The following is a 19,719-nucleotide window of genomic DNA, read 5'->3' as shown; positions in this document are numbered from 1 at the left end:
TAGGGTGATAAGAACAAAAGGGAGAGACCTTTGCTTCTTAACTCTTTAGTCTTGCTATTAACGGAAACATCTTAACAATGGGTTTTAATTGTAGAACAGATAGCATCAGGCAGCTCCTCGAAGGGCCTGCTCCAGCTGGGCTCTGTTATGACTTCTATATGAACTACAGGCAAAAGTGAGAGGCAGAAACAATAGGATTGGTTAAAAACCGGCATTTGCCTTGCTTGAATCCATTCTGACAAGCTCAGCTGGCGCTAACGGTTCAGACTGAGTTACTCTGTGACAAAACCAGTTCTCTGAATTTTCAGTGTAAGAACCGAATTAGCCGAAGGCTGGTGCAGGGTGTGTAGCTCAGTGGTAGAATCCTTAGGCAGTCTCTTTAGTGTCTTCCCAAAGAATATTTTTAGAAAACATTAACCAGACCATTAACTACTAAATGAGACTGTAGTTCCTCATGTACAAGTTTGTGAATGGAAGGTCCCTGAAAGAAGCTACATATTCAAAGAAGCTGAGACCTTCCGTAGGCTGGCTAGCTGGTGAGCACGTCAACAACTGTGGGGCGTTTCGAATGCTGCAGATCCAAAGCCCAGCTACAATTTACTTTGGGCTAACTCTATACACCTAAGCTGCCAAACCTTGCCCGCTTCATTCCTGCCATTCAGTTGCTTCTGACTCATCCAGTGCTCCTTCCCTCTCAAATTTATGACCTCTTCTTTCTTATTTTTTCACATACATTTTATACATACATACACACATAAAAACATTTATCATTGTTCATGTGTACTAATTTCCAGGACTGACCACTTAAGACTGGACAGCCTACGTAGGAGCCCAATCCTGGAAAAAAACAATTCTTCTTCTTCTAGCAGCCATTGGATATCTGTAGCTCTTTATTAGGGTTGCAATCTTGTGGGATTTCTCCCACCCACATTAGCCAACTCTTGTCAATATGTCAGTCTTGTTCAGGCAACCATATTGTTGACATTTCATAGGTGCATCTTCCCTGTTATGTCTAGAGGACACTATCTAGCAACAGGTATCCTAGTCCTCTGGTTCTGAACATTTCTCCATCCTCTTACATCATGTTCCCTAAACCTAGGTATAAAGAGTCCAATATAGATGTATCAGCTGGAGTTAGCAATCATATGGTCAATTATTTCCTGCATTTTGATGAGTTACAGATCTCTGACCATCTCTGTTGTAAAAATGTTGCATTTACAAAACGGGGAAGCTTCAGTTACTTGTGGACATCAGGATAAGTATATAGAATACACAGAGAACTACATTTGCTTGGGAAAATGGCAGTCATAGATTCTCCTTTAATATCTATGACCTCTCTACCCATGGTAGTTGGTTAGGTTTGCGGTACAGTACCAGCAATGATCTCCTTCCTGCTGAGTGTTGGTTACTCCCAAGATAAAAGTGCCACTATTTTACCATTTGGGATATCTTGCTGGTTTGGTCATTGCTGTGATGCGTAAGATTTACAGCTATAATAGGAGTTACTGATTGTTCCTCTCCTTTGGCAGATTTCATAGCATCTTCTAATACTATGAGAGCCAGTTCTCAGGCAAGAGGCTTCCAAGGCAGTTTCAGTGCAATTCCTCCAAGACCTGTGTCTGAAGTGTGTGATGTCTTCAGAAACGGCCTTACCTTCACATTGTGGAAGGTAACCAAGAGTAGTGGCAGTAGTACATGTTATTTTGAGTGACTCCTGTCCCCCCAACCCACAAGGGGAGGCTTTCCATGCCTGCCACCAAGGTTTTTGTTACGTAGTATATGACTCTTGGTAGAGGGCGTCTGCACCCAATGTGGCATTACTCTATTTAAAAATGTATACATATATTATATACATATATAATTACATTTGCATATTCTACATAAAGTATAGATTTTATATGCATAGTATGTGCCTGCACTTTAAGCTTATAAAATAACATGTTTCCCTTTGACTTTTTCAGATAACCTTTATTTATCTCTCCTTCCTTCCTTTTTCTCTCTTTTACCCTTCCTTCCCAGTTCAGATAAAGTCCACCCCCATTTTTCCCATCATCCCCTTTATGGAGTCAGTCTTCTAGTATCCTGCTCTTTATTGTCCCTTCTCTTTCCTCCCAGTCATGACCATGCTAATTTTCTGGCTTTTTTTTGTCTACTTTAGGCTATATACTCTTATCTAAAGATTTGGCCTTTGACTTTCTTAAAGTGATTTTATTTTGATTAAATGTAAGATATTAGAAAACCCAATATTCACCGACCTTTAAACTCACATTAAAGCTAAAATATCTGAAGGTTTTTCTACTCTTTTCACTGAGAATTCCTGCTTTAGCACCATGCAGGGAACCTATTAGAAGTATGTTGTACTTTGCGTCCATGTAGTAAGTAAGCAGGAATATTTCAGCTGCTTATTTTAGCATAACCCCGGAGTACTTCCTCTTTTTCCCTTGCAATCCCCAAACATTTTTGATGAGTTAATTATCATTTCCAAGTGATGAATATCTTGGTCCAATAAATGATACTGGGTAAATTGAATCACTGTGATTATCATCTAGATGTGTCTAATTAGTAATTAATATGTTTAAAATTCTAATAAGATGGAAATGGTCAAAGAGCGTAGAAATATCCTCATCTACTGCAATGATATTTTTTACTAACTCATGAATGCATAATGTACAAGCCCAACCAAACAGACAGTTTGCTAAAGCACACATTTTATTGAAAATTTATGAAGTACTGTTGGTGTCACACACACACTGAACACAGTGGGCTCACCATTTGCTGGTGAAAGGGGGAAAAGCACAACTAGGAGAGAAGAGTGAGGCAAAAGTAAGAATGGTTTCTGTGCGCAAAAAGAGGAGCTTGGAGCTAACTCCACAGCTCTGTGTCTCTCTGAAAGGGCAACTCCTTTCTTCTCTTCCTTCTTCTCTTCTTCTTAACCTTCCCCTTCTTGTCCCTCCCCACTTATGTGCTGTTCCCCTCTTCTTTTACGTTATCCTTTCTCCTTCTGCCTTTTTGGGGGCACGGGGAAATACACTTGCATAGTATGTTGGAGGGAAACGTCATCATGTGTAGCAGCTGCACATTCCTGGCGTGCTTAGTCTGAGATCATTCCTCCTGCATTACATGTCCAATTAGGAAGAGCAGAACTCCTCTTGGGGACCAAATTCACATTATAATAGGACAATAAGCAGGAAAAAATTCTCTCTAGCTCTCCTCAAAAGAGTGGCCAGATGATTTGGACCCGATTCTTTGAGTTTTCTTTCAAATGTGTGTGTGTGTGTGTGTGTATACATATATTGAAATTTTAACAGTCATTTAAAAAATATAGCTTTCTGTTCTTAACATTTTGTTCTTAACATTTTGTTCTTAACATTTTGTTCTTCAGCCAACAATTAAACTGCAGAAAGCTTTTATTTGGCCGGGCAGTGGTGGCGCACGCCTTTAATCCCAGCACTCCGGAGGCAAAGGCAGGCAGATCTCTGAGTTCGAGGCCAGCCTGGTCTACAAGAGCTAGTTCCAGGACAGGCTCTAAAGCTGCAGAGAAACCCTGTCTCGAAAAAAAACCAAAAAAAAAAGAAAGCTTTTATTTGTCTATTTAACATCAGATTTTAAATAAGCCAATGACAGGGTCCAGCCTTACTGGGGTTCATATGTTCCAGGATCAGGGCAAGTGGATCAGAAATATAGGATACAAAAGAAAAGGAACAGAGATACAGAGTAGAACCAGGAGGGCAATCCATTGAATACTGAATTTGCTCACGTTTATTTTACACATGCTTATATAACACAATCCAAAAGTGGCAAGGGGAGAGAAGGCAAAAGACTGCTTTAACATGATACAAAGAACAAACAGAGCAATTACCTTTTCAATACCTGATACATCAAGCAACTATATCCTGAGTTAAGCATTCTGTTGTTTAGGCAGGACATGCAGCGACCATACCTTAGACCTCACGTATCCTGTGAACAACCAATCCTTGGGTAAAACTTCCTATCATATCTTTGAAGGAGCAGGAATAGGCTTGAATTTTCTGACCTTTGGTCAAGGTAGAACAGATCCACTTCTGTGGGCCATCTCAATACCCAAAAAAATCCAAGTAACCACCCTCATGTCAAGATATCTTGTTTGTAGCCACAATTTAAGTTAGACATTTGTCAATAATCTTGAAGGAGCAAATGTTTACTTAAACCTTCTGCCAGTCAATTAAGGTGGGGCAGAGCAACTTCTGTGGGCCCCTACAAGTCAATCTCCCAAGTGAGTACTCACTTATTATAATTATTCAATCTGTAAACTTCTACTGTTTTGTTATATCGATGGGATTGGGAGATGAAGAAACCCACATTACAACATATTAAAGAGCATCAAATCCAGAAATGACTTAAGATGTCGAAACCATTACACAGACTGAACACCACTGGTTAATGAAAGATCTTGCTGTAGTTTTTCCTTTAACTAAGATTATATCATCCTGGAGTCTTATAAAAGTTTCTTCATAGGTTTACAAATAAATCAGTTTGAGAGACTGAGGCATTAAGATTATGGCAAGTTTGAAGCCTGCTTGAGTTACACACACAAAATAATATTGGATTGCTTCCATAATGACAGAACTGGTGGACTAGAAAGTCAGATAATATTTTTATAACTTCCTTGTCTTCAGGCAAGGTAATCACTCATTTGATTAGCCTGATCAGCAATACAAACAGCCTAGGCTTTTTGTTCATATCTTCTATTAAGAAAAAAAAGGGGGGAAATTAAATCAGTAATAGAAGTGTTGAGTAGTTTATTACCCAGACTCAGTTACTGGCTTTTGTAGACTAAAATCAAATCTCCACATCTTAGCTGTCATATGGCATCTCTAAGCTTTGATTTCCTCATCTATGGAATAGGAAATGATAATGGCTAATAGCCCTGAATTCATTGTATAATTGTGAGGATTAAACTAACCTATGCATATTAAAACCCCTGCATTTCATTAAAGGAAACTGTTAAAAAAACATTCTGATTGCAAAATATACACACACTCACTCACACCCACACACACACACAAAGAGAGAGGGGGGACAAACAGACACAAATGCACACATACAGTCACCACAAGTAAAACACACGTAACATAAAATTAATAAAAACCTAATCTCCAAAGCAGAAAACTTCCATATAAATTTTTTCCCTGAGACTTAAGTAAGTGTTCATGAGGCTGTTAAATTTTTCATTTTCTTTCATCTTCCTGTTTCATCTCAAGCTTTAGTTAGTTATTTGTGTGGTGGCCACCAGGATGCACTGTGCTGCTGTCAAAATCTCCTCACAAGCATTAGTATTTCTTGATGGGACATTAGTCCTAGAGCTTAAACTGAGGACTAGTTCATGAAGGCTGAGCAAATGAGACACCTAGAGCTTAGAGAGAGAGAGAGATGGACTGCCTGAGTGGAAATCCCATCCCTGGCCAGTCTCAAACCTCTACATCTTATCTGTAGTTGAGGCCACATCATTCAGTGCTACGGGGAGTTACAAGCTTGACAGAGAAATTGGCTATAAGAACACAATGGGAAGGTCAACAAATGATTTTCGAGAAGGACCTTATTTTTATAGAGTTCTATGTGACAGTAGTTTCACTTTTATTCCAGATAAATGATGAATTGTGTGACATAGCTGTCCTTTGGAAAAACCAGATGGAAGCCTAGCACAGTAAATAGAAAAGCTTTCTCTTCACTTTGAAAAAAACCATATTCATAACTACTGAAATTATTTGTGATTCTATAATATGATCTTTTCAAAACATTGATTTGCAGTTTTGTATTTGCGCCCATTGCTGGAAGGGGAGACAAGGGAACACTCTGGGCTACTGAGAAGAACACAGCATAGAACTCAACTGCTGTTAAAATGTTTCAGGGTCCTTCTAAGGGTCCATCCTTTTCAGAATTCTCATTACAGCCTGATATATTGAACAGAATCTGAGGACAAAACTCTTCAGCATAAAAGAGTAAACCCTAGGATTTCAGAAACATTCAAGATTCTCTTTAGGACATTTCCCAAGCCTTGGAAAGAAATATATCAACTGTAGCACAAGAATAGTCTTTATTTGAGGCTTCAGCAAAAAGACGGGCCAATGAAGACATACAACAGGCACGTTTTCTTCTCAAATCCAGGAGCTGTTTTGACATTTCCCTTTTTGCTATCATATAATGTGCTTTCAGCATCAGAGTGGAATCCTCTCAGCATGAAGTCATTTATCACAAGACTAAATGTGTGAGCTGGCTTGCTTCACTCTGCTTCTCAGCCTGGAACTTTTGGTGGATGCTGAAATGAATAATTATAATAGAGATTTGTGTCTAAAATTCTGATCATAATCCCTTTATCCAATTCCAGCTCCAGGTTTCTGACACATATTCCATAAATTTCTACTCTCAACCAAAGATACTCCTGTGGCTTACAGCAGATTTTTGTAAAAATTTTTAATGAAATTTAAGAACAGCTGAAAAAAACCTAATGCATCTGTTAATAGTAATAGTATTCATTTTGAGCTACTGTGTTTGAGAATTTCTGCAAAATGTTCCATTTAGTTCTCAGTAGAACCCTGCCAATAGCTGCACTTATTCTCCTTTTAAAGGTGAAGAAACTAAACGGCCACAGTTAGAACACAAATCAAGAGCAAAGTGGAACAGAGGTTAAAAAGAAAAATAAACTCCTGAGGTTTTCTGTAGAATGATATAATTAGGAAAATAAGAAATTCAATACAAAGTAGAAGCATTACACTTTGAATGAGGAGAATCCCACTCCCATTAAAAAAAAGACTAAATATGTTTCCCTCTTTCTCTTGCTAAAAAGAGTGGAAAATTCTGGATGCTACACTTTGAAATAAGACTCAATTTTAAAGGAAAGGAGAGAGATTAAAAACTTCATGAGTCTAGAGATATCATGGAATTGTGTTCTCTGGCTTTACTTTTGGCATTATAAATCCTAGATTGAAGCTGAAGAAGTCATCAAATCAGAGATGCTAAGTATATAGACAAAAGAAAGAAAATGATAATACTCTCTCTATAGCTGAATGATTTCAATGAGGTAAATTAACAAAGCAGAAAATATGTAAGCATTATCTTTTCTATTTACCTAAATAAATTATAAAAGACTGTACACCATATCTACCTTGACTAGTACAGACTGTGGTGGTTTTATGTTTTGTTTTGTTTTGTTTGTCAGTTTGACAGTCCAGAATTAACTGGGAAAGAAGTTTTAAGGGGGATTTGTCTAGGTTGGCCTTTGAGTATATCTATGGGGGTTTGTCTTGACTGAGTTAATTATAATAAGATGAGTACCTCCACTATAAATATAGTACCATTAGCTAGGCAAGGTTTTCTTAACTATGTAAGAATGAAGAATTTCAACAGAGTACTGGCATGCATATATTGATTCAGCCTTAATACAGTGCTTTCTACTCTTGACTGTGGATGCCCTATGAACAGTTCTCTCGAGCTCCTGCTGCTAAGACTCCCCTGCCGTCATGAACTGTAGCTTGAAATTATAAAACAAATGAAACCTCTCTTCCTTACATAGTTTTTGCCAACAGAAAATGAAACTAACAACAAAAACTCAAGCAGACATCATCTGTGTCAATCTGCGCAGTGAGCTACTTGACCTCAGCGATGGGATAAAGTCTTGAGACATAATGCAATATAAAAGAAATTAATGGAAACACAGGCCTCAGATACACAGAGAGGATCAAGAGGTAGGCTTCTCCAACACCCCAATCCCATTGATCATACCCTATAAGATACAAGCCCCATTCCACCCCAAACCCTTCTAATCCCCATGACGTTGGAGGAACTCTGAAACGCAGGCTGCAAATACACAGAGGGGACCAAGAGATGAGTGAATACCCACCTAGTGTGGCACACCACTCTCTATGCCCTCTATACCAGAGAAAAACTGTGGGCCTCTGCCCCACCTGTCTCATCCTCTCTAGGCAGCCAACAGGCAAACTTCCTGCAGGTAGACTGCTCCAACACTCCCATCCCCACTGATCTGTCATGCAAGCTACATGTCCCACGCTGCTCCCAAACCCTTCTATCCCCATCAATCTCAGAGGAACTCTGAAACGCAAACTGCAACTACATAGAGAGGACAAAGGCAGGAACTCTGAAACACTGGTTGTAACTGCACAGAGTGGACCAAGAGAACTGGCAAAGAGAGCAGGCCAAGAGAGACCTCAGGGGCTCCCTGACACAGACAACTGCCGTGCAGAGCAGACCAAAAACAGTTCCAAAACACAGACAACCAACTGCAGGATTGGGTCAAGAGGCAAAGACACTACTGGCACAATCTGGAGGAAGAAATGGGTAGGCACCTCTGCAAGAATTTGTTCAGAAACCTAAAAGAAACATGGTAACACCAGAACCAAGTGGTCATACAACAGGAAGTCCTGGTCATCCTAACCCAGAAGAAGCAGAAGGAAATGATTGTAAATGTAACATTATGAGGATGATGGAGAACTTTAAAGAGGATGAAAAAAATCCTTAAAGAAATGGAGAAAAAGACAAAGAAAAATTGGAAGAAATCAATAAGTCTTTCAAAGAAAAAATAAACAGGTGAAGCAAACAGTTCAAGTCTAGAAAACTGAAATAGAGGCAGTGAAGAAAACACAAACTCGGTGAATTCTGGATATGGAAAATCTGGGTACATAAATGGGAACTACAAAGGCAAGCATAAAGAACAGAATATAAGAGATGGAAGAGAGAATCACAGGTATTGAAGATACTATGTAGGAAACAGATTCATCTGTCAGAAAAACATTAATCCAATATATTCTTAACACGAAACATCCAGGAAATATGGAACACCATGAAAAGACCAAACCTTAGGGATAGAAGAAGGAGAAGCACTCCAGCTCTATGGCACAGAAAATATACTCAACAAAATCATAGAAGAAAGCTTTTCTAACCTAAAGAAGGATATCCCTATGAAGGGACAAAAAGTTTACAGAACATCAAATAGACTGAACCACAAAATGTCACCTCATCATATAACAATCAAAACATTAAACATACAAAATAAATAAAAAATATTAAGAACTGCAAAGGAAAAAAGTTAAGTAACATATAAAGACAGACCTATCAGAATTATACCCAACTTTTCAATGGAAACCATGAAAGTCAGAGGATCCTGGAAAGATGTACTGAAGACAATAAGAGACCACAGATGCAAGCCCAGACAACTATACCCAACAAAGCTTTCAATTACCATCAAAGGAGACAAAAAGTATTCCATGACAAAAACAGATTTAACTAAGTTCTATCCACAAATCCAGCCCTACAGAGAATACTATAAGGAACACTCTAACCCTAGGTAGCTAACTGCACCCACAAAAACACAGACAACACATAGCTTCACACTAGCAAACCCCAAAGAAGGGAAACATACAAACAGTGCCACCAAAAAATAACAAGAGTTAGCAATCACTGGTCATTAGTTAATTAATATCAATTGACTCAATTCATCTATAAAAAGACACAGTCTAAGAGAATTGATATCAAAACCGGATTGGTCCTTCTGCCATATACAAGAAACACACCTCAACCTCAAAGACACACTACCTCAGAGTAAAGGGTTGGAAAAAGATTCTCCAATCAAATGGACCTAAGAAACAAGTGGGTGTATTAGGGTGTATCCTAATATCTAACAAAATCGACTTGAAACTAAAATCGATCAGAAGAGATGGAGAAGGACACTTTATACTCATAGCAGGAACAATCCATCAAGATGAAGTCTCAATCATGAATATTTATGTCCCAAATAAAAGAGCACCCACATATATAAAAGAAACATTACTAAAGATTAAATTGCACACCAAACCCCACATACTAATAGTAGGAAATTTCAACACCGCACTCTCCACAATGGACAGGTCAACCAGATAGAAACTTAACAGAAAAATAAGAAAACTACTATGTCATGACTCAAATAAAGTTAACAAACATCTACAGAACATTCCACCCAAACAAAAAAGGATATGCCTATTTCTCACCACCTCATGGAATGTTCTCAAAATTGCCCACATGCTTGGTAACAAAGAAAATCTCAATACATACAAAAAATTAGGAATAACCCCTGTATCTTATTGGATCATCATGGTTTAAAGTTAGAATTTAACAACACTAATTGCAGAGAGTCTACAAACTCCTGGAAATTGAACAGCGCTAAATTGAACCACTCCTGGGTCAAGAAAAGAAATAAAGAAATTAATCTAATTCTAGGAAGTCATTAATTTCTTTATTTTCTTTCTTCCTAGAATTCAATAATAATGAAGGCACAACATACCCAAACCTATGGGACACTAGGAAAGCAGTGAAAAGAGGAAAGTTAATAGCACTAAGTGCCTACATAAAGAAAGTGGACAAATCTCACATTAGTGACTTAACAGCACACCTGAGAGCTCTAGGACGAAAAGAAACAGACTCACTCAGGAGGAGTAGATGACAGGAAATAGTCAAACTGAGGGCTGAAATCAATAAAATAGAAACAAAGAAAACAATACAAAGAATCAAAGAAACAAAGAGCTGGTTCTTTGAGAAAATCAACAAGATAGACAAACCCTTATCCAAGTTAATCAAAAGGGAGAGCGATATAATCCAAATTAACAAAATCAGAACTGAAAACGGGGATGTGACAACAGACACCAAGGGAATCCAGAGAATCATTAGGTCATACTGCAAAAGCCTGTACTCCACAAAATTGAAAAATGTAAAAAGAAATGGACAATTTTCTGGATAGGTACTACATAACAAAACTAAATCAAGGCCAGGTGAACAATTAAATAGACCTATAGCCTGCAAGGAAATAGAAACAGTCATGAAAAACCTTCCAACCAAAAAAGCCAATAACCAGATGGTTTCAGTGAAGAATTCTACCAGAATTTAAAAGAAGAGCTAATACCTATACTCCTCAAAGTATTCTATATAATAGAAACAAAAGGTACATTGCCAATCTCTTTTTATGAGGCTACACTTACCCTCATCCCACAACTACATAAAGACTCAACCGAGAAAGAGAGTCTCCCTTATGATTATAGATGCAAAAATACTTGATAAAATACCATACTGGCAAACCAAATCCAAGAACACATAAAAAAAAATCATACAGCATAATCAAGTCAGATTCATCTCAGAGAATGCAGGGATGGTTCAACATATGAAAATATATCAATGCGATCCACCATATAAACTAAAAGAAAAAAATATTATCATCTCATTAGATGCTGAAAATGCATTATGCACAATTCAATACCCCTTCATGATAAAGGTCCTGGTGAGTGAGATGGGGGATACAAGGAATATATCTAAACATAACTAAAACAATATACAAAAAGCTGATAGTCAACCCCAAATTAAATAGAGAGAAACTCAAAGTGATTCCATTAAAGTCAGGAACAACACAAGGCTGTCTACTCTCTCCATATCTATTCAACATAGTTCTTAAAGTTCTGGCAAAAGCAAAAGTTGATCAAAGGGATACAAATTGGAAAGGAAGAAGTCAAATTTTACTATTTGCAGATGTTTTGATAGTATACATAAATGACCCCAAAAACTCTACCAGGGAACTCCTACAGCTGATAAACACCTTCAGGGATGTGGCAGGATACGAGATCCACTCAAAAAAAATTCAGTAGTCCTCCTATGTATAAATTATGAAGAAGATGAGAAATAAATCAGAGAAACATCACCCTTTACAATAGCCAAAAATAACATAAAATATCTTGGGGTAATAGGAACCAAAGAAGTGAAAGACCTTTCATCACGAACTTTAAGTCTTTGAAGAAAATTAAAGAAGATACCAGAAAATGAAAATATCTCCCATGCTCATAGATAGGTAGGATCAACATAATAAAAGTTGGCAATCCTACCAAAAACAATCGAGATTCAATGCAATCCCCATCAAAATCCCAACACAATTCTTCACAGATCATGAAAAAACAATAATCAACTTCATATGGAAAAACAAAAAACTCAAGATAGTCAAAGCAATCCTGTACAATAAAGGAAGTTCTGGAGGCATCACAATGCTTGACATCAAGATCTGCTATAGAGCTACAGTAATGAAAACAGCTTGGTATTGGTATAAAAACAGACAAGTTGACCAATGGAATTGAATCAAAGAGTCGGGATATTAATCGACACACCTATGAAAATCTGATTTTTGACAGAGAAGATAAAATTATACAATGGAAAAAAAAAGAAAGTATTTCCAACAAATTGTGCTGGCATAACTTGATATCAACAAGTAGAAGAATGAAAATAGATCTATATCTATTACCAAATAGATTAAATAGACTATCAAGTCCAAATAGATTAAAGGCATCAATATAAATCTCTCCACACTGAACTTGATAGATGAGAAAGTGGGAAGTAGCCTTCAACACATGGGCACAGGAGACCACTTCCTAAATATAATACCAGTAGAGCAGACACTGAAAGCAAGAATAAATAAATGAAACCTCCTGAATCTGAGAAATTTCTGTAAAACAAAGGACACAGTCAATAAGACAAAAAGACAGTCTAATGAATGGGAAAAGATCTTCACCAACCTCACATCAGACAGAGGACTGATCTCCAAAATACGTAAAGAACTCAAGAAATTAGACATCAAAATTCTAAATAATCCAATTAAAAATAAGGTACAAAACTAAACAGAGAATTCTCAACAGAAGAATGGCTGAAAGACACTTAAGGAAATGTTCAACATCTTTAGCCATCAGGGAAATGCAAATCAAAACAACTCTGAGATACCATTTTACACCTGTAAGAATGGATAAGATAAAAAAAATCACCAATGATAGCTTATGCTCTAGATGATGTGAAGTAAGGGGAACACTTATCCATTGCTGGTGGTAATGCAAACTTGTACAACCACTCTGGAAATTAATATGGCAGTTTCTCAGAAAATTGGACATCAACCTACCTCAGGACCCAGCAATACCACTCTTGGGCATACACTCAAAAGATGCTCAATTATACCAAAAGGACATTTGTTCAGCTATCCTCATAGCAGCATTATTTCCAATAGCCAGAACCTGGAAACCACTTAGATGCCCCTCAACCAAAGAATGGATAAAGAAAATGTGGTACATTTACACAATGGAGTATAATTCTGCTGTAAAAAACAATGGCATCTTGAAATTTGCATGCATATGGATGGAACTAGAATAAAACCATCCCGAGTAAGGAAACCCAGACCTAGAAAGATGAACATGGTTATGTACTCACACATAAGTAGATACTAGCTGTAAAGCAAAGGATAATGAGCTTATAGTCCATGACCCTAGAGATGCTAAGTAACAAGGTAAACCTGAAGAAAAACATTTATATATATATATATATATATATATATATATATATATATATATATATGTGTGTGTGTGTGTGTGTGTGTGTGTGTGTGTGTGTGTGTGTGTATACCTGGAAAGGGGAAATAGAAAAGACTGCCTGAAAAAATTGGAAGCATGGGTGTGGGGTACAAGGGAAGACAGAAGGAAGTGGAGGGGAGAAGAGGGAGGGGGTTGAGAAGTTGAGGGATGGGATAGTTGATGGAGAAAGGACAGAGATAAGAGCAAGGAAAGAGATATTTTGATTGGGGGAGCCATTACAGGGTTAGCAAGAAACCTGACACTAGAGAAATTCCCAGGAATCCACAAGTATGACCTCAGTTAAGACCCAAGCAATAGAGGAGAGGGGGCCTGTACTGGCCTTGCCCTTTAGTCAGATTGCTAAATATCTTAAATGTCACCATAGAACCTTCATCCAGCAACGAATGGAAGCTGAGGCAGAGATCTGCAGTGGAACATTTGGCTGAGTTCCCAAAGTCCAGTTATAGAGTGGGTGGCAGTTATAAGGCTGGGACAGATTGCTTTATCATTATTATATATTATAGTATATTATATATGTTATTCTTATTATATACTCTGTGCTGGTACTATTTAATTACTTGTTCAGATACAGGGTTTTGAAAGTGTCTCAGGATGCCCTCTAATTCATCAAATCCCTCCCTCCGGCTTATACCTACTGCTATACATCAGCATGCACGTAGTCTTGTCAAAAGAAATTCAGGGGAAAAGAAGAAGCAATTGAAGCAATACTTGAATAAATAATGGTAGAAATCATCACCAATTGGTAAGACATATAAACTGACAGTTACAGTACCTTGCAACTATAAATCTAAAGAGGTAAATGACAAAGCATATTATCACCAACTTTCTGAAAGGTAATTATAAAGAAAGAAGTCCTAAAAATAATAAACAAATAACATCTTACAGGATAAAAATACCACAAATTGGAATAAAAGATAATATAAATTGTGGTAAGAAAGGAGCATCACATTCCTTATAAAACTGTCACTTCAGAATTCTACAGGAAAAATATACACAAATATAGACATTCTCAAATGAGGGAAACTAAGAGTGTGTTGTTAGCTGACCCAGCCCAAAAACTTAGAAAGTTATTTAAATATAATAATATAATGTTTCAAAAAAGACTTGAAAAATCAGAAATGAAGAAAAATCAATGGGAAAATAAAAGACTTTCCATAAAAATGATAGTTTCTTTGTCCTCTGAATTTCTTATGTTTGATATTTGTAATAAAAATTACAATATTATCTGATGTGCCTCTAATACTTACATGGAGAATGTTTTTAAGTAGAGAATGAAAAGGAAGTAATTTTATACTTACTTAGCAGGTAGGAAGGATGACCTAAATAGATTGTGACGATTTGTCAGTTGGTAATATAATATCTAGTGTAACAAAGATGATGTATAAAGATAGACTCAAAATCACATACTTCAAAACAGCACTGAATCAATAGACAGAGAATCTAAAAATGGAAAAAAAATCCTGAATGAATGGAGATACCATCAATGAAACACAAAATTAAGCTTAAGCTCTTAGCATTAAGTAACCACATTGAACACAAATAATTAAGATATACCAAACAGAAAAGAGATTGACAGATGGACTGATAACTAAAGCAGGACTCAGTAAAGGGGAGTTATGACTATATCAATATGTGATTTTAAAAATGATCTTCAGACTTCCTTGCTCATGATCTCCCTCCTTTTGCTCCTCATCAGGACCTTGGGAGCTCAGTCCAGTGCTCCTATGTAGGGCTCTGTCATTTTCTCCATCCAATGCCAGGTGAAGGTTCTATGGTGATATGCAAGATATTCATGAGTATGACAATAGGATCTGGACATTTCTGGCACCCTCTCCTCAGCTGCCCAAGGACCTAGCTGGGGGCGTCTTCCTGGACACCTGGGAACCCCTGTAGAGTCAAGTCTCTGGCAACCCTAGAATGGCTCCCTTGACTAAGATATATAATTCCTTGTTCCCATATCGACCCTTCCTATATCCCAACCATCCTATTCCCCCAAGCTCTTCCCATCCTCCACTTCACACTTTTCTCTCCCCATCCCCCCATCCCCCCATCCCACCCCACCCCCATGTGAGGAGTGCGTTTACCCATTGAGACGGTGGGACAGATCTAACGGGAGACTACCAAGTCCAGTTGGAATGGGACTGATGGAACAGGAGACCAAACCGGACTCTCTGAATGTGGCTGACGGTGGAGGAGGACTGAGAAACCAAGGACAACGGCAATGAACATGAACTCTACAGCATGGATGGGCTCACTGTGAGCCTTGTCAGTTTGGTTGCTCACCTTCCTGGACTTAGGGGGAGCTGGAAGGACCTTGGACTTAACATAGTGAAGGGAACCCTGATGGCTCTTTGTCTTGGAGAGGGGTGGAGTGGGGGTATGGGTGGAAGGGAGAGGAGGGAAGGGGGAGGAGGAGGGGAGGAGATGGAAATCTTTAATAAAAAAAATGAGAAAAAAATGGTCTTCAGAGTAAAGAAAACCCTAAACTAAAAAGTAACATGTATAACTGCCAATAAATTGATTAGTTACTATAATCACACCTTCTTATCCTTGAGGTGGATGAACCAAAGAATACAGCAGTAAATTTTGTGAAATTAAAACTGATAAATCTGAAAAGAGAAATAGAAAAATATACAACACTAATGAAAGACCTCAACATTATCTTTTAAAAAATCATAAGTAGAAAAAATCAGTGGTCATAATTTAATACCATTCAAAATCTCTTGGCCAATATTCATGGCATTCTCTATTAATAAGATTGAATGCACATTATCTTCCAGTTTCTACATAGAAATACCAAGACTGGCCATATGATAAAAGAACAAGCTTGGTAACAGGAAATGCTTCGAGAAACTGAAAAGACTTGAAATCAAATAGAACAGAATTAATAACATCAAATGCAATAAACTTGGAAATCATTTACAGAAATATAACAGGGAAATCTTCAAACATTTGGAAAACAAACAACACTCTTTGAATAGTTCATGGTTCAAAGAGAAAGTCTCAAGGGCAATATAACACTATCAAACTGAGTGAAAATGGAATACAATAAATCAATATTTATGGGATACAGCCAAAACATTGCTGTTGGGAAATTTTATTGTAGTAAATATATGCAAACAAAAGATGAGGTTTAAATGAATAATCAAAGCTCTGTCAAGAAGAATGTGAAGAAAACAGCAAAATATAATGAAGAATGCAAAGTCTGTCTTGGAAAGCAGAAGTCAGAACTCTTCCCAGTCCTTCTCACTGAGTCAGTCAGTATTACTCTCATTGTCCCGTTTGTGTAAACAAAAAAGACAAGCGGGATTAGAAAGAGGAAAAAAGAATTAACCTGAGAACAAAAGTACAAAGAGCTTCCTTTAGATTTCTCCAGAGAAGTGGAACAGGAACACACACACACACACACACACACACACGCACAGAGAGAGAGAGAGAGAGAGAGAGAGAGAGAGAGAGAGAGAGAGAGAGAGAGAGAGAGAGAGAGAGAGAGAGAGAGAGAGAGAGAGAGAGAGAGAGAGAGAGAGAGAGAGAGAGAATTTTCACATGTGATGAAATTAATTCAAATCCCTGTGGGGATCATGTTATGATATGAAGTTATCTGTAAACTAGATGGCTAGAAACATCAATAGTGTGAATCAAACTGACTTTGCAAATTAGAACCCTGAATATCACTGCCTGAGAGAAGGCGAGAAGGGATGTCCAATTACAAAAAAAGGAGAGTGAATTATTTATTTTGGTTTTTTTCCTGTTTAAACCCATAACAGATTAGATAATGGTCATGAACACTGGAGATGACTATTTACTTTTCTTAGATCAATAAGCTAAAGGCTAAGTTCTTCCGGAAATATTCTCACAGACATGTAAAATTTTCGTCTCTGAGTATCATTTAACCTAAACAAATATACGATCACAGCTATAAATCAACTTATGAATATATATGTAAAACATTTAACAAAACATTAGCAAATTAAATTTTAAATAGATAAAAAGATTTACATGGTGCTCACTTGGGCAACACATAAACTAAAATTAGAACAATACATAGAAGTTCAGCATGGTCTTCGGAAATGATGAGACACAAATTCATGAAATATTCCGTATATTTTGTAAGTAAGTAGATGGAACTCTAAAAGATATTACTGAGTGAGGTAGTCCAGACCCAGAAAGACAAATGTTGCATATTCTCTTATCGGAGGGTGTTAGTTCCAAATCTTCAGATGGGAGCATAAATTGAGGGGTAATTTTAGAAGCCAGTTAAATAAAAAGGGACAATTACCAAGGTGTAGAGGTGTGGAAAAGCAACTGAAAAGGGAATGACAAAGTACAAGTGACCTTATGTTCCCATGGAAATGGGAAAGGTGGACTCTAAGTAGAGAGGAGAGGAGGATATAAATAGAGAAGAAAGGAAGTCAGAAATAGCACTAACGATGTTTGAAAAAATCATAAGGAATTATACTATTAACTACCTCACATACAACACACACACACACACACACACACACCTCATTTCATCTGGACTCACTACGCTCCCTCCAAGACCATCTAACAAAACCCCCCAACATCATATAAGAGAAACCCTCTTGAGCTGTTGGTCAGGGTTGCTTAAGACATTGCCAAAACATTATGGTGTATTGCTGTTGCCTTTTGTTGCCATCCTCCCCTACAGAAGAGGAAAGTAATTCCCCATTGCCACCCTCTTCAAACGCAGAACCTAGAGGCTCCTTCAGCTGGAACTGACCTGAACGCTGCTTTCATTATCAGGGAAGGTTCCAAACTAAGTAAGCACAAGTCTTACCCGGCTATGACACCTATGAACCACAAGTACCACCAGTATGCCACAATAACCCTAAGGATTCAGTAGTGATACATGTTGTTTTATCTTTGGCACAGTGACTGTGCCTTAGTCGGCCGCTACTTCAACCAGCAATTGTGACTTCATACTTACCAGCCTGCTTCTCTGACAGTGGCCTGACTGCTCACGCCACAACCTGGCGAGAATCCTTTTCCCACAGGCATCTGCTCTGTCACTGCTACTAAAGGTAGGTTTAACTAATTCTCTTTCGTTCTATTTATTTATCTATCTGGAGTCTGATTAACAGGCTGGGTGGAAAAAAAAACTGTGAATGTGAACTCAGAGAAGCTGAGTAGCAACTAACCTTCTCTTTTGGCTGGCATTTCCCACCAAAACAGGTCCTACTCTTCTGCAAAAACAAAACAAAACAAAACAAAAACCACTCAGAATGACTCCCTACTACTTCTGATACATCTCTCTAACTCTTCCAGATGCCCTATGATGCTCCATTTTTTTTTCTGTCAACTAGTTGCTAACTTAGCCTCCTAACCTAAGGTATTTATCTAATTAATGCTGATGCCATCTTGGAGTTCATAGTGTGATCAAATATCTCCCAAGAGGTACACATACGTTGGCAGTAATGAACAGCTCTCTAATTAGACTTAAGACACACTCAACAAAACAGACATTATGTTTAGTACTAGAAACCAAGCCAAATACCCAGGACTAGTGAAGTCATGGATCTTTGTGGAGAACCTACAACCAATTCTTTGCTACACCTGCACAATCCATAAATTGCACTGCAGGTATTTTGCTTATGCCTACAGATAAGTGTAGTTCTCCTGCCTCATCAAGAAAACCTCTCTTGCAGTAGATGGGGACCAATCAAAGTTTAGTCTTGTAAGCCAAATTTCAATGGATATGTCTACAAAGCAAATTCTTCACCTAAAGCCTGGGAAACATTGTAGAAGAAGGGTTAGAAAGATTTTAAGAGCCAGAAAATTAGGGATTTTACTATGAGATTGTGTTTCCTGGTAATATCAGAATCTGCACCCATAAAGTCTCACCAACATGACAGCCAAAACATGTAATAAGGGAATATGATACTAAGCCAAGCCAAAGTAGAGAGGAAAATGTCTTTTAGGCCTCTACCCTACACAAATAACTTCAGGAAACTAGGGAAGTTGAGAGCAGGAGAAATGTTTCTACCCAGTAAAAGAAGCACCAATTGGTTGTCCAGTGCTAAGGGGTCAGTCTTGAAAACATATATACAAGTAAAATTATATGAACTGCACTACTGTGGAATAATCCTTTTGTACACCGTGAAGGTTTGTTGCTGTGATTGGTTTAATAAAGAAGCTGACTAGCCAATAGCTTAACAGGATAAAGTTAGGTGGAAGAGTCAAACGGAAAATAATGGGAGGAAGAAGCGTGGAGTCAGGGGAGTTGCCAGCAGCTGCAGGAAAAAGTAGGATGGGCATGCTGTGCTGAGAGAAGGTATCAAGCCATGTG

General features: G+C 37.8%; 1 non-coding gene across 1 annotated transcript; it reads left to right on the top strand.

Moving 5' to 3' along the window:
- Positions 1-17,414: 17,414 nt before the first annotated feature.
- On the top strand, positions 17,415-17,520 carry LOC119802355. Its single transcript, XR_005283375.1, has one exon. It is a non-coding gene; the product is annotated as a U6 spliceosomal RNA (small nuclear RNA).
- Positions 17,521-19,719: the final 2,199 nt, after the last annotated feature.

This window comes from Arvicola amphibius, chromosome 15 (genome assembly GCF_903992535.2).
Source record: "Arvicola amphibius chromosome 15, mArvAmp1.2, whole genome shotgun sequence".
Classification (NCBI taxonomy): domain Eukaryota; kingdom Metazoa; phylum Chordata; class Mammalia; order Rodentia; family Cricetidae; genus Arvicola; species Arvicola amphibius.
Note: the sequence above shows the minus strand (reverse complement) of the source record. Positions and strands in the feature narration are given on the sequence as shown.